Consider the following 15,248-nt stretch of genomic DNA (forward strand, 5'->3'; position numbering starts at 1 on the left):
CGATTTCGGTTGAAGCGATGAAATATTTCTCATTATCAATCGAGTTTATCTTATATAAATTATAAATTAGTCTTATGCACTCAAATTTTACCCTGGGGTAGTTGTCAATTTCTCAGGCAAAACGGCATAACATGGGATTTCATCCAATCTTGCATGACACAAGATCAGAGCATGCCAATACAAGCTTCAAATCGTTTATGGCACTTTTTGTCTTGCTGTGTAGCAACAACCTACCTCTAGCAAGCTACGCATAAGACTGAAACGTTAGCTATAATTTCGCTTCTATTTGTAGATTCGCGTGCTTCCAACAGCTTCGCTTTTGCTTCGATTGACCAATCAGAGCGCAGCTTTCCCTTTGATATATCGCTTACTCCTTCAAAACCGTCGACTATGGCAGGGAAATCCGGTATGCCGGAGATTTTTTGCAGCCAAATTAGGACACTGCTAGCTATTAATCAACATTTCAATGATATAAAATTCAAAATACATGGCTATGAACATTCAAATCAATACGTAGAAATATTTCCAATCAAATGGTGACATAATATTAATAATTGATACAAAATTGACTGAGCTGTAATTGTTCAAAACCTGATCACATTTCTACGTGTATTTTTCTTGAATTTCTAGTTTGCACCCCTATATAAAAAACAAAAATGTGTTCCACATTAAAAAAAGCACTCGAGATTATTTTTATCAACCCACTTCGTCATAACTCGAGAAGTACTGGCCAGCCAGGGCATGCTTCATCGACCGGAGCAAATATTAATCGGAATTCCAACCCGAAATTGGACCAGAAAGTGGCATCTCTAATCATTAAGAACAAATCAATGTCAATTCGTGATTTGGCCAAAAAAGCAGGAACGAGTGTCGGAATGATCCAGCGTATCACCTGAAGACCTACAAGAAACAGAAAATCTCGAAACAAAGTGTAGAACAGAAGAAGCAAACAGCAACAAGGGCCCGGAAATTTTATTCGCGTCATTTGCAGTGTCCGGATGCATGCGTTTTGATGGAAGATGAGACTTATGTAAAGGAGAACTCATAAACCCTTCCAGGTCCACAAAACTTTACTGTCGTCGTTTGGGAGGACGTGAGCTATGCGGACAGGCCGATTCAAGTGAAAAAATTCGGTCGACATATGTTCCTGTGGTTTGAAGTCAACTATTTTTTACACTCCCGGGACTATAAATGCAGAAATCTATCGATCTGAGTGTCTCCAGAAGAGATTGCTGCCTTTGTTTAAGGAGTATAGTACACCACCAGTTTTGGCGGGATTTAGCGTCAGCTCACTATGCCAAAACCACTTTCAATTGGCTTGCGGAAAAGGGTATAAATTTTGTTGAGAAAAACATCAATCCATCAAATTGCCCTCAGCTTCGACCCATCGAACGTTACTAGGCAATTATGAAGAGGGTCTTCAAGAAGACTGGCAAGGCAGCTGGGATCATGCAGAAGTTCAAACAAATTTGGGCTCAAGCGTCCAAAAAATGCGATGCAACACTTGTCCGGAACTTGATGAAGAGCGTTCGATCAAAAGTTCGAAAATTCGTGAAGTAATAACATAAATTTCATCCGATTTTCATTATGCTCAAGTTTAAGCTCGTACAATAAAAGATCAATTTTTAGTTTGAATAAAATATTGTTTTTTGATCATAATTTCAAAGAAAAATTTGTGGAAAGCTTATTTCCGATACAATCCTTATATCAGTAGAATAAGTATGTTCGGTAGTTCGGCTGTTCTAAACTCGTCAAAAGATGTAAAAACTACCGAATGAAGTTTAGTGTGTGTATGAAATTCTAAGTGTAGACGATCGAAACCGTTGGCCGTTGACGAAAAATCAAGAAATGACATCATTTTGGTCCACTGTGATTGATTCGTGAAAACAGATCGATTCAAATTAAGTTTTCAATAGTATGCTATTGAAATACTGAAAAGACGTTGCCATACATGTTTAAGTTAAATGTTTCTAAATTGATTGGTTGTTAAATTATGTTATCAATCCATCAACAAATGACTGAGTTATTATCGTTTAAAATTATGACGGAAAAAGGTTACGCGGATATTTTTGGGGCGTTTAATTGACACCCGGCTTCGTAGAATGAAGAGTAAATTGAACAGCAACCTATGAGACTATAGGAACTTTCATTTGATCCTGTTTGTGGAAATCGATCCAAATATCTCTGAGAAAATTGAGTGAGTCTCGTTTCAAACTTTTTGACCACTGCATCTGGTACTTCTGGAACCGGGAATTTGGAATCAGTATAGCCAAAGTCGGTTAGTTAGTAACTAATATAGCCTACTAATTGAATCAGTTTTAAGAAAAATCTAGAAGAATTTTACCCTTTGTCGCTCTAAATGACGGTGTGATATTCAATAGCAACCTATGGGACTATGAGATTTTTTATTTTATGAGTGACATTATTTGACACACATACACACACGCAGACACATACATTGCTCAGCTTGATGAACTGTGTCGAATGATATAGAACACTTCGGGCCAATTTCCACTAGTCAATTTTTCAAGTGATTGTTTAAACTTTCGATATGAGAAAGGCAATAAATGTACTTTTTATAGAAAATCATCGTTATCATGATCTTGTTATAACACTAACAAGTAGGTACAAATTGAATAAAAGGATTAGAAATTTACATATTTTTAATCAAAAATATATAAATTTTAATGTGGCAACCCTGCACACTATACGAAATTGAACAAAGCACGCTGCGAACGGAGCAAAGCTGCACGTACCGTCGCGTACCAGTTTTGCATCGTCATTTTTTTCGATTATAGAGGTTTTACCATTGTTGTCATTCACCTCTTCGGGCCAGAAAACTTTTCTGACCCCATGTGCGGGGTTGAGAATCGAACCCAGGTGAGCAGCGTTAAAGGTATCGATTCACGCTATACACGTTCCCTTGAATGATCATTTTGAGTTTGAATGTTTCGACACTCAACGCCCTATAATTTCGGAACTGGAAGTCGGATGAAATTGCCCGGTATATTTAAAGACAATGAGAGCTTTATTTTGAATCATGAATCGTGTAAAAACAGCTTAACTGTTGCTGAGAAATCGAAGGGAGTTCCATTTTTGGAAATTTTCTTCACTACCTTCGGTGCTTTCGGAAGCGGAAACCGGGGACTAGCAGTCCCAAAGTAGTTTTATATATTCACTAACAAGATCTGTCAACTAGATCAATTTAGCAGTTTTATAAAAATGTGTACCCAGGGGTGCGAAAATTTGACATTTTTTTTAACTGTCGCTAAGCACAAGACAGCCACTACCAACGATCCGCTCAGCTGCTACGTTTAACAGTAGCCAACACGCAATGACACGATAGCTAGGTGCAGTCGTGAGAGCCACGACACACGACAGCAACATTGAGAACAGTTTATTTTGTCGCACTCTCTCACAGCAGTCAAAGCCACACCGTTCGCTCTGCGGTAGTGTACGTACATTCTGGATAGGTAGCTGCTGCATTTATTTTCGTTCAAGATTTTTTTAAATGTCGCGAGCTCGAAATGTCATGACATTTCTATAACTGGACAGTCATATCGGTTGTGACTGCTCTGGACTGCATTAGAGTGGGAGCGACGCTGTCTATATTGCTTGACACCGCAGCGGGCAACCTGGAATTCTGGAATAATTATAAGATCATGTACAAAATGAATGTTTTTTATTTAATGTAATTTATAATAGCAAATCGCTTGGTAAAAACAGTATTTAGATTAACTTATGAATTCCGACATACATATATGATATTCGAAATGTATTGCTACGGCAAAGAAAAACTTATGCAAAGCAAAGTCTTGGCATTACATTCCTTTTGTGGAATTTTTCCTTCCTGTTTCAACAGACTTCACAGCTGATTCTTGGTGTACAGAATCATTGCATGGCTAGTACTCCTTATGAAACAAACGTAGTTATGAAAAAAAACGCAGCGGCCAGCGGTTCAACGCGATTCGACAACCGGAGCAATATATATATATATATATATATATATATATATATATATATATATATATATATATATATATATATATATATATATATATATATATATATATATATATATATATATATATATATATATATATATATATATATATATATATATATATATATATATATATATATATATATATATATATATATATATATATATATATATATATATATATATATATATATATATATATATATATAAATATATATATATATCACCGGTGTAGTGCCACCGTTTAAAACTAAAATGCCTTTAAATCTGGCTTAGAAGTTTTCAACTAAAACATCTGGTTTTCGTCATTGTTAACGATTAAATTTTGTGATTTCACAGCGTTTATTTTCGAATGGAATTATTTCACAAAGTTTGGAAGTAGTTTTGAGAAAAATACACACGAATCGTTTCCAAAAAACACTTCGAAGGTATCAAGCCATTATTGATGCTGAATGTGGATGAATTTACTATTAATGCATTTGGCTGAAGGTAATCTATTCAATGAAACAATACTTGAAAGAAGTTTCGCTTTGTTGCAACAGCGTCAGTGATATTAAGTACCAGATTGTATTAGCATTTAACTCAAATCTTATTTTACACGTAAATAAAGTAGGCTCAATAAAATTTCCACACAAAACAGCTCGTTGCATGCCAAACGATTTTATTAGTAATCTATTATCCTGTAGCAAAAAAAAAGTTAAATCTCTAAATTTATCGTTGATTTCTTCGAAAATGTGAGTACACAGTTTAATTAATGTTGAGAAACATATTGATTCATGGTCTTGATAGATTTGCGAAATTGCAAAGCCGAAAGATCCTGCAGAAAGATAATGTTACTGCAAGAAGTATGTTTGAATGTTTGAAAAAAGAAGTTTCACTAAGATGGGATGCTTAATACTATTTTTCCCTAATACATAACTATATATATATATATATATATATATATATATATATATATATATATATATATATATATATATATATATATATATATATATATATATATATATATATATATATATATATATATATATATATATATATATATAATACATTATGCACCAAACACCTACAAATTCGTGCCACCATCCCGGCTGGAAATCAAAGCATTAGTTAACACTGCTTTTCAGCTTTGCTCACCGAACCGCTTCCTTCCAACGAGAGTGCGGTGCAACAAAAAAGAATGCAGAAAAACCGTCTGCATAGCGGACCAAAACTTACATGTGTATGTCTCCATACACCCCGTGAGAACAGGCATAAAACGAATTTCAACGTTGAGCCTTGTTGGTGGATGTCTCTCGAAATTTGTTGAATTTGAAAGGAGAAACTGTTCTCTGTGGTAAGCCATTCTCTGATTGAAGAGAGGAGAACAGCTACCGATGCGAGCATACGGGTACATCCACGAGAGAAAATGTCAAGAGAGCTATGACATTTTTATCCGCTGCAGTCACGGCAAAGTTCATTTGGCGACAGCTACCATTTGTGCGGTTTGACTGTCTGCTGTTTCGTGTCATTCTCCGGTACCGTTCGCAACCCTGTGTGTACCTAGTTTCGCCATCGCTTGTTTAAAAATACTCATGAAATTGAAAATTTTCACTAATCGCACTGTAATACCGGAACTGGGAGTCGGATCTGGATAAACTTTTCGGGGACTTTTTAAAGAATTTCAAAGCCTTTTATTTGCATTTTAGTTTGTGAAAATCGGTTGAGAAATTTCCAAGAAAATTGAGTGCGCATTTTTTCATAAATTTTCAAATATTTCCTTGTAATTCCGGAACCGGAAGTCGGATCCAAATAAAACTCAGAAAAACTGTATAAGGTCATAAGAATCTAAGTTTGTGTAAATCGGTTAAGCCATTTCTGAGAAAATTAAGTGACATTATTGTCACAACACGCGCGCGCGCGTTCGACGTTTTGTGATCTCGACGAACTGAGTCGAATGGTATATGACACTCGGTTGTAAAGTCGGTTTTCACAACGATAGCGATTTCATAGCCTTTTTATATAAGAAAGGCAAAATCCTTATAGAGCTCTTTATTGCAAAAAAATGAGTTTAAAAAATTAAAACCGATTCACAAAAAAAAAACATTTTTAATTCTGATAAGAAAATGTCTGAAAATAGGTGAATTATGTTCACTAAAAACCGTTCGTACATTGCGAGAAGGGCACTTTTAGTTCTTACAAAAAGTATTTCTTGTTCAAACTGTTTTTTTATTATGTCTCTTTTTATCGAATATCAAACAAAACTGAAAATCATTATCACCCAAGATTGATAACTGATGAAATACTCTACTCAATCTAGATAGGTTATACAAAGAGTGACCAAAATATGACGGGATTTATAATACGTTAAAAATTAAAAAACTAGAAAAAAGTCAATAAATACAAATACTGGTACCGATTCGTTAACGGCTTGCCGAAAGAATCATCACAATTACCGTTGTTTTAAAATCACACCTTTCGAATACCAAACCGTAACAAATGGGTAAAATTAGGGAAACGCAGCAATGAGTTCATTGCTTCATTACGTAGATAATAATGCACTGCGCTTGCTCTTTGTATAGTTCCCTGTTCAAGTAGACATATTCAGTAATGCATCATTTTCAACAGAATACATATGGATGGCGCTTGCTCGCATTGATATGTTGATAAGCGCTGTTTTCATGTAGTAATATGTTCATTTCAAATTAAGCTGGATTTGTTACGCAGTAAAGCGTTCGAATACCGAGTTTCGTGTCTATACATTATCAGTTTCATTTGATTGAAATTGTATTCAATGCTCTCATTGCGTGCAAGTTACTCATTTTGAGCTACTCATTTGAGTTTTGTGTCATTTGCCTTTTCGCGAACTCGTGTTAGGCACCATCAAAAATATATGTTGAATAATTCGACATTCAACTAATTGGTTTCCTTTAACTGCATTTGGACCTTCAACCAATGAAGGATTATTGCAGGAAAGTTCGATTCAAAACAATTCAGTAAACTTCAACGAAACTTTCTGATTGTTGAATATTTATTTTCTTTTTTCCATTCATGACGAAATACTGAGCCTTACAAAATATTACCTCGAACATGAAAGGAATGTTTTTCTAACAAATTCATTCATAGGGTCAAAAATTCTCCGAGTCATCGCCATCGATCCTGACCATAGGAGAAGAAACATCAACCTATAAGTGGATTCGTATTAGTATTTCCACAGCACATAACTGCACGAGTCTTGTAGAAAGCGAAACACATCAAATCTTCCGATTGGTATCGCCTATCGCCTAGTAAAATCGCCCATTCCACCGCATGACTCATAATAATCGATACCCCGATAACAAAAAAACCCTTTTACAATCGTAGAGAGAGATCGCGCGATGGTGTTCGACATGCAGTTTTCCTTAGCGTTTGCCCCCCCTCCGGAGGTAGTGGTGGTGCTGCAGCAGAGTGTTGTTATGCTAGTGGAATAATAGACCATCGCTCACTCATTCATTCATTCATTCATCCATCCATGCGTCCGTCCGTTTGTCCGTCCGCGTTCGGAGCCTTCCTTGCGTTGTGGTTTGGTCGGTTGGTTGGTTAGTTGGCTGCCAGGCTGGCTTAGCCGCTTTCCTATGTGTGACCCCGATCCAGACGTTTTGCTCCAAATGTTTTCACTCTCTTCTCACGTTTAAATCAGCCCCATTAGAGCTGGTGACGGACGGAGTGAGTGGTGATCGGGAGAAGGACCGGCGAAGAAAAGAAAACGCAGCAACATCTACTACATCATTTGGTAGTTGGTTTTTTTTTCGTAGTTTTTTTTTCTACTGCTACTAATACTACTCATCAAACTGATGCTGTTGTTGTGTAGTTTTTTTTCTTCTTCTTTTTTCTGTTTGTTAGTTTCGTTTCTATTTCTGCAACTCGGTTGAAGTTTTTTTTCTACGATTCGATTCATTTGGGTTTGCTCTCTTTGGAAGATGCATATCCGCCTCAGAATGCAGGAAAAATCAAAACCGAACCATGTCCCATTGACATTAGCAAGGAAATGATGTGTTTGTTGCTCCGTTGGCGTTCCGATCATTTCGGATGTGATCTACTTATTGACAAATATTCGGTTCAAAGCAAACTCTCCATGAATTACTGTGTTTTCTCGTGGAAATACTTAGGGATGTGATCGCATCCCTCGCCGTCTACATTTCATCTTATGATAAGTGAACTGTGTAAACTGTTTGCCAATATATTAGCTGACAATTCGATAGACGCCTTCGAATAGAATCGCACCCAAATTGGCACCGGTCCAACTGCATTACAATGTCGACTACTCGACTAACAGATTGTAGTCTCTTCTCGCGCCAAATCTACTCGGTTGTTGTCAACAGTTGCATAAAATGTGTTGAGATCATATGCGTAAAGGGAAAATTTATTGTTTGTTTGACGTGAATACATCTTACTTTTATTAAAGACTGTCCCAGAAAGTATGGACGCACTTTGATTTCGCTGTAAATAATTCACAAGTGTTAAATATTCAAATTTTTTTCGAAATACTGATAATATTAGACTACAACAACAGAATATTATTCTCAACATTTGCTACTTAGCCATTGTAGACTGGCGCACCTTCTTGCGATCGTTTCTCATTAAATCCCGTACAGACTTCTTGGCGACAAGTTTTGACACTTTTTTCCAATCTTTTCGAACTGTTGAATGGCTGCCGAGACATGTTTCCTAAGATGTGCCTTCGTCAATGCCCAAAATTCTTCAATTGGTCGAAGCTGTGGGCAATTTGGTGGATTCATGTCTTTTGGGACGAAAGTGACATTTTTGGTAGTATACCATTCTACCGTTGATTTAGAGTAGTGGCAAGAAGCAAGATCTAGCCAAAAGACCACAGGATCCTTGTGCCTTCGGATCATGGGTAGAAGTCGTTTTTGTAAACATTCCTTGATGTATATTTCGCTGTTCATTGAAGCAGTGGTGATGAAGGGTTTCGAAATCTTAATGCAGCTACAAATTGCTTGCTAGCCCATAGCTTTCTTACCAAATTTTTCGACTTCAATCGATGTCTCGGACTGGTTTAACACTTGCCCTTCTCGCACCGTATAATATTGTGGTCCCGGCAAAGATTTGTTATCGAGTTTCACGTAGGTTTCGTCGTCCATGATTATGCATTTCAAATTTCCAGCAAGAATCGTATTGTACAGCTTTCGAACCATCGGCCAGATCGATGCTTCTTGTTTCGGACTACGTTTTGGTTGTTTCTGCTTCTTATAGGTTCGAAGATTCAAACGTTCTTTAGCACGAAGAACGTTTGACTTCGAAGTGCCCAGTTTTTTGGCCACATCCCGAACTGAAAACTCCTTCTTTTGTTCGAACGCCTTCAGTATACGTTTATCCAACTAAGGGTTAGCAGGATTTTTTTTTCGACCCGTTTATTCTCAAAGGTGTTATCCTCATCGAACTTCCTGATTGTATTTCGCACGGCTTTTTTACTTACTCCTTCCATTTTTGCTATCTTTCTCAGTGACAGTCCGCGTTCTGTGCACCATTTGTACACAATTTTTCGACGTTGTTCTGCTGAAAGTCCACGCATTTCGAAACAAACTAATGGAAACGAATAAACAACTGCACAAGTGGTTAGAGAAGAGTGTAAAGAACAGGACGCAGCCATAAAAATTGACAGACTCTGAAACATTGCGAAATGGCAGCGGTTTTTGGTTGCGTCCATACTTTCTGGGACAGTCTTTATGGGGCGCTTTTTCAAAATTTACCCTCTGCGAGAGTGATAATTTTTTAACCATGTCACTATGTCATGTTATGTTTAAGGCATTAGCATAATGTTTTCTTCGGATCATAATGAAAACTATAGGTTATCAAAAAAAATTAAAATAATTTTTTCGTCTTCGACTTATGAACGTATAACAGTTCAGGTTGGGCTGTCACGCCACACGGCAGATAAACATAAACCGCGAAGAAGACGTATCGAAGTGCAGTGACTTTATTTATTTATTTATTGACGTTGGACTGCTTGTTTTATTTTTATTAATGACACTTTACCATCTTTGTGGCATTCGTTTCAGTTGGGTTTCCTGGCAAACCGATATTAAGTCAAACGATTAGTTGTGTTTGCTTAATGATGCTTCTTTCTCACTGTCGTTTGATAACACATCAGCGATCGATCCAGTGATGTTACGCTCCCTTCGCAGTTGGGCGTAGCCTTGGCAATACACGAGAATATGCTTTACAGTGGTTTGATCTCCGCAGAAACGGCAGATCGGCAGTGCGCTTCGTTCCATCAGATAGGAGTGGATGAAGTTTTTTTTACAAGGTGAAATGCATTTACGCACGAAGTGTGGAACTCTCCACAGGACGACCCAACTGTTAATTGGAACTACCCACTAAAACACCTTGGATCTCCAACCCTACCTCCCCGGCACCACCGCTAGGTACTACATCGGGGTGGAAGGCTATTGGTGCTCCTCCCCTCCCCATCATTCATCAGCATCCTGCTCTCGAGGGATCGACGAGGTCGGTCCAATGATGCCGGTTGGAGGGTAACTTCCGGTTCACTGGCGCCTCGACGACCCAAAACTGATGCTACGTCGCGAAACTACTCGACTAGTCTCCACCAAAAGATCTAGTCTACACCGACGGAGGGTTCCCCGACGAGGGAAGCCTAAGTCGATCCAATGATTCCGGTTGGAGCGTGACTTCCGGTTCACTGGCGCTCAGACGATCCTAGTGGTACCACGCCACGATTTACTCGTCTAGTCCCCGACGAATGATCTAGACTACTCCGACGGAGAGTTCCCCGGCGAAGGAAATTCTCCCGACACCGAGTTCTCTGTTACACCACACGGGACACCCGAAGGAGTGCCGAGGTTGGTCCAGCGATTTCGGTTGGAGCATGGCTTCCGGTTCGCTGACGCCTCGACGACTCGAATCGGTGTTGTGGCGACTACTCGACTAGCCCCCGCCGAAGGATCTAGCCTACACTGACGGAGAGTTCCCCGACGAAGGAGGCTCTCCCGAAACCGACGCTTTCGATACCCGTCAACGCCCGACCGAGAGGATGCCTGGGTCGATCCAGTGATTCCGGTTGGAGGATAGCTTTCGGTTCACCGGCGCCCCGACGATTCGGTTGCACGCGGAGTGGGTGAAATTAGTGTGCCCGATTCGCAGTCTTGTCAGGATTCGCTGATCAGAGGCTTCTTCTATCAACAGGTCTCCCTGTGTTGGGTTTGATTTCTCGAAGATGTGATGTGGTTCGACTCCAGTCTTTCTGCCAGACTCTCCATAATTTTGTCGTGAATACGACTTACTTTACTATGGGGTGCCTTTTCAAAATTTATCCCGTACCAGAATGGGTAGAACTTAATCGTGAATATCTCTTGTTATACTTACAGGGTTGTTACGAAAAATTTCAAAATCAAAACGCGCGAAGTCGAAAACTAAAACCCGCGATATTCGAGCGAAGCGTTAGACAACTATTTTTATGCAGGTGATACTTTCCGCATTACTTGAAAATTCACTTAAATATAAGTGAAAAATCTGCATAAGTTTGTCATATGAACACAATAAATAAGTCCGCATACAACACGTCTCTTCGATAAACCCCATCAAAACGATTTCATTTTTATTCTCCATCTTCTTCGATGTCCTTAGTTAATTAGTACTCTCTGATGTACGGAAAATGTTACAGGAAAAATAAAAATTCTTACAATTGTGATTACTTTTTTTTTTGCTTCAACATCTTCTTTCTCGGCTAAAATTTCCTTCTTGGTAAGAAGAATTTTAAGGTAGACCATATCAGAATGATCTGATTCACTCTTTTTAATTTCAGTTTCAATTATAATAGCGCCTTCTTATGTTGTCAAATTTTACTCTGAATGTCTTTTTTTTCCTGCTCATCTTTTATTCTTTTATTTGGATCAGGGAAAAGTCCACTGGAATTAGTTTCTGTCAAACTTGTTCTCCAGCAGGTATAAAACCTCCTCATCTTTTGCATCAATAGATCAAAATCATCCAAATGATGCATTTCCCTAAATCTAGTGCTTCTATAGTAACTAAATCTAATGAGACAGTAACATAAGAAACGATTTTTTGATAAATTAAAGTCGAAAGAATTGAACCATTTGTTAAATATGCGGCACATGCTAGCAATGGGCTAGTTATATCCATAATTAGTTCTAACATAGGGAATCCGAAGAAAAAAATAGGAAAACTACGACGTAACTATTGCAAGCTCTATGTGCTCTTAAAAAATTTATTTTTGTTTCCAGAACACCCAGGTCCTTAACAGACGATGCGCGTTCGAGAACAGTTTGTGGTATAGTCGAACTTGAATACACACATTTTGCTACTAAAGAGATGACGGAACCTTTAGTGGCATTTGAACCGTTTTGAAATATGAAACATGAAAGTCATCGGCAAACGATAGTTTCATACACTTGATCGAAAAGTTTAGATCGTTAAGATACAATAAAATAATGAACGGTCCAAGGTGACTTCCTTGAGGAACTCCAGAGGTAACAGCACATGGTGAGGTTTTACAGTCTCCTATTTTCACTATCATTTCATTACCAGCCAATTAAAAAATGGTCCGTTTAATCCCAGTCTACTTAACTTAGTGATCGTTATGTCAGGATTGATTTCGTTGAACGCAGCAGGGAAAGTTGAAAGCTTGGGATGGATCCACGCTGAGTCTCAGATATATAGTCAAAGCAACTATGTGCTATAAAATCCAGAACTATAATTTCTAACAGCTACGATACAACGCACAAAGCCGCAATTCCACGATAGTTTGATACTAAACCATTGTTCACATAGGATTTCTTCCATATTTCAGGAAAAAATCCAGAACGCAAAGAACAATTGAAAATGTTGGATAGTGAAACCAACAAACTAATAAAACAATTTTTTATCACCACAGATGGGACCCCAGAACTTCCTCGTTTCTTTTCTTGTCAGACTTCGCTTCGTAAGCATGTCGTGCAAACTTTGTTTAAGATTGCCATTTTTATCCTACACAAAATTTGTTACCATATCGCATTCCATTTATTACGTTCTTTGTAATATTGAATGTGTTTCTACTGAGACGATATCTTCCATCCTTCCTGGTAACAGCTCTGTTGAAATAGCAACTTGTATCACTCGAGATCGAAGAGCATAAAATCGAAATTTTGTCCACTGAAGAAAACATTTGCCAGAACCGCATTCTAGTAAATTTTAGTTTTATCAAGGTGAAAATTCACCAATTCGGCCAGCTCGACCAATTGCTGAAACGTTCGCCCATGTTTAATTTTTTCGGGTTTCATAAAACTCACAAGCTTCAAAAATCGGCAAAGAATTTTTTTTTATTCGAACAAATGATTCACGAATGTGGAATGATGTTTTTTGAAATTCGCGCGAAATCCGCGCCATAGCATCAAAATTTTAGCAGAAACCGCGCTAAATCCGCGCGACCGTAACAACCCTGTACTTGACTCATCAACATATTTTTTTCACTAGCTATCCGAAAAATGGTCAGGAATTTGTGATTAAATTTTCAACAGTCTAAGATAACCATAAATAACTCAAAAACAAACTTGACTAAAACTTTTGAAAACAATGAGGAAAATTCATTAGGCTCGCTTGCCTTTTTCGCCCCGGACGATGGTTTTGAGGTAGTCACTTTCAATCAGCAGTAGTTAAAACAGATCTTCTGTAATGCTCAAAAGCTCAGTTTGAGCTATCATTCGCTTGTAGAGCCTCATTTGGATTAGATTTTGGAACTGAATTTTGACCCGAATTACACCTGAATTTTGAACTTAATTTTTGAATTTAGTTCCAGAATACGGGTTTAAAAGTTAAAACTTAGACTTCGAAACATAATCCTAATTTTAGATTCTGGAGCTAGATTTTTGGAACTGACTTGACTAGAATTGATTGCCTTAATCAGAATTCAGAATCCGTATCAAAAATTCTCATTCTGAAACAAAAATTCCGAATTCCGAAACAAAATTCATGATATGAGTTCTAGATCTGGATTTTGAAACTGACTTCAGAACCTGAATTTAATTCCTGATCCCAGTTTCTGAGTTCATACCCTCATTAAGATTAAGCATGCTGGAATTGAATTCAGGAACTTGGGTTCTGGAACAAGATTTTGGAACTGGATTCAGTGCTTCAAGTCAGGTTCAGAATTTAATTTTCAGTATTCAGTTCTAGAATTAAATTTGGATCCTGAATTGTGAAAATGAATTCAGTTCCATACATCTAAAACTAAATGAACATTCGTATCCGAGCAGTCGTCCGCGATACACTTGTTTTTTTTCTGCTCCGTATCAGGACGGTATTAATTACAAAATCTCGAGTGCGAAGGTGTTTCCCTAGCAAGGGCTAGCGGAAACATTTCTGTTGTGAGATCTTTCTTAGATCTAATAAGTGATCGGCAGTGATACACACCGGCAGTGATACACACCGGCAGCAGACAGTTGTGTGCTTCAGCGTTTCTACCTGTCGCTTGAATAGCATCGGCACCAGCAGTGGTTGATTCATCAAGGTCACGCGAGGGAAACAATCGAAGCGAACTCATCTATCGGCTCAACAAACCATACCGGTGAAGTAGTTTTTTCCTTATTTTTATCTTTCTATTTCTTACTACCCTATCTATTTGCTCTATTTATCTTGTTGTTGTGGGAGATATGTCTTCCGATGGGGGGAACCCCGGGGAAGATGATGATGTACCTGAAGAGGTGGAACATTTAGATGAATACTCTTATGGTGACACATCTTACATGGATATCCCCGCAACCCCTTTGGAAAAACCACCCCTCCGTCGGAAGGCCTATCAGGATGACGGATCGGTTGGCCCGTGGGTGGTATACTTCCGACCCATAGCTAAATCTCTTAGAGTCCTTAATATAGCTCGAGATCTGTATAAGTACTACTCGGCAGTGAAACACATTGACAAGGTGTCACCAAATAGACTGCGCGTCGTCGTGACTGATCTGAAACAAGCAAACGATATTGCTAGCAATGAGATCTTCACGAGGGAGTATCGCGTCTACGTACCTTCTCGGATGGTGGAGATCGACGGTGTGGTTCGCGAGGAGAGTTTAACGGTTGAAGATCTTATGAAGGATGGGATTGGCCGCTTCAAGAATGTCGATCTTCAACCAGTGAAGATATTGGAGTGCAAGCAATTGCACTCTAAATCGGCACAAGATGGGAAGTACTACCCATCAGACTCTTTTCGTGTGACCTTCGCCGGTTCTGCACTTCCGAATTACGTTTTAGTGGG

At 38.3% G+C, this 15,248-nt stretch overlaps 1 protein-coding gene across 1 annotated transcript in view; it reads right to left on the bottom strand.

The window, feature by feature from the left end:
* Positions 1-15,248, bottom strand: part of LOC131431193 (unconventional myosin-IXAb-like) — a 169,991-nt gene that overhangs the window by 144,794 nt on the left and 9,949 nt on the right. The window lies entirely within an intron of this gene.

Source organism: Malaya genurostris, chromosome 2 (genome assembly GCF_030247185.1).
Source record: "Malaya genurostris strain Urasoe2022 chromosome 2, Malgen_1.1, whole genome shotgun sequence".
Taxonomy (NCBI): domain Eukaryota; kingdom Metazoa; phylum Arthropoda; class Insecta; order Diptera; family Culicidae; genus Malaya; species Malaya genurostris.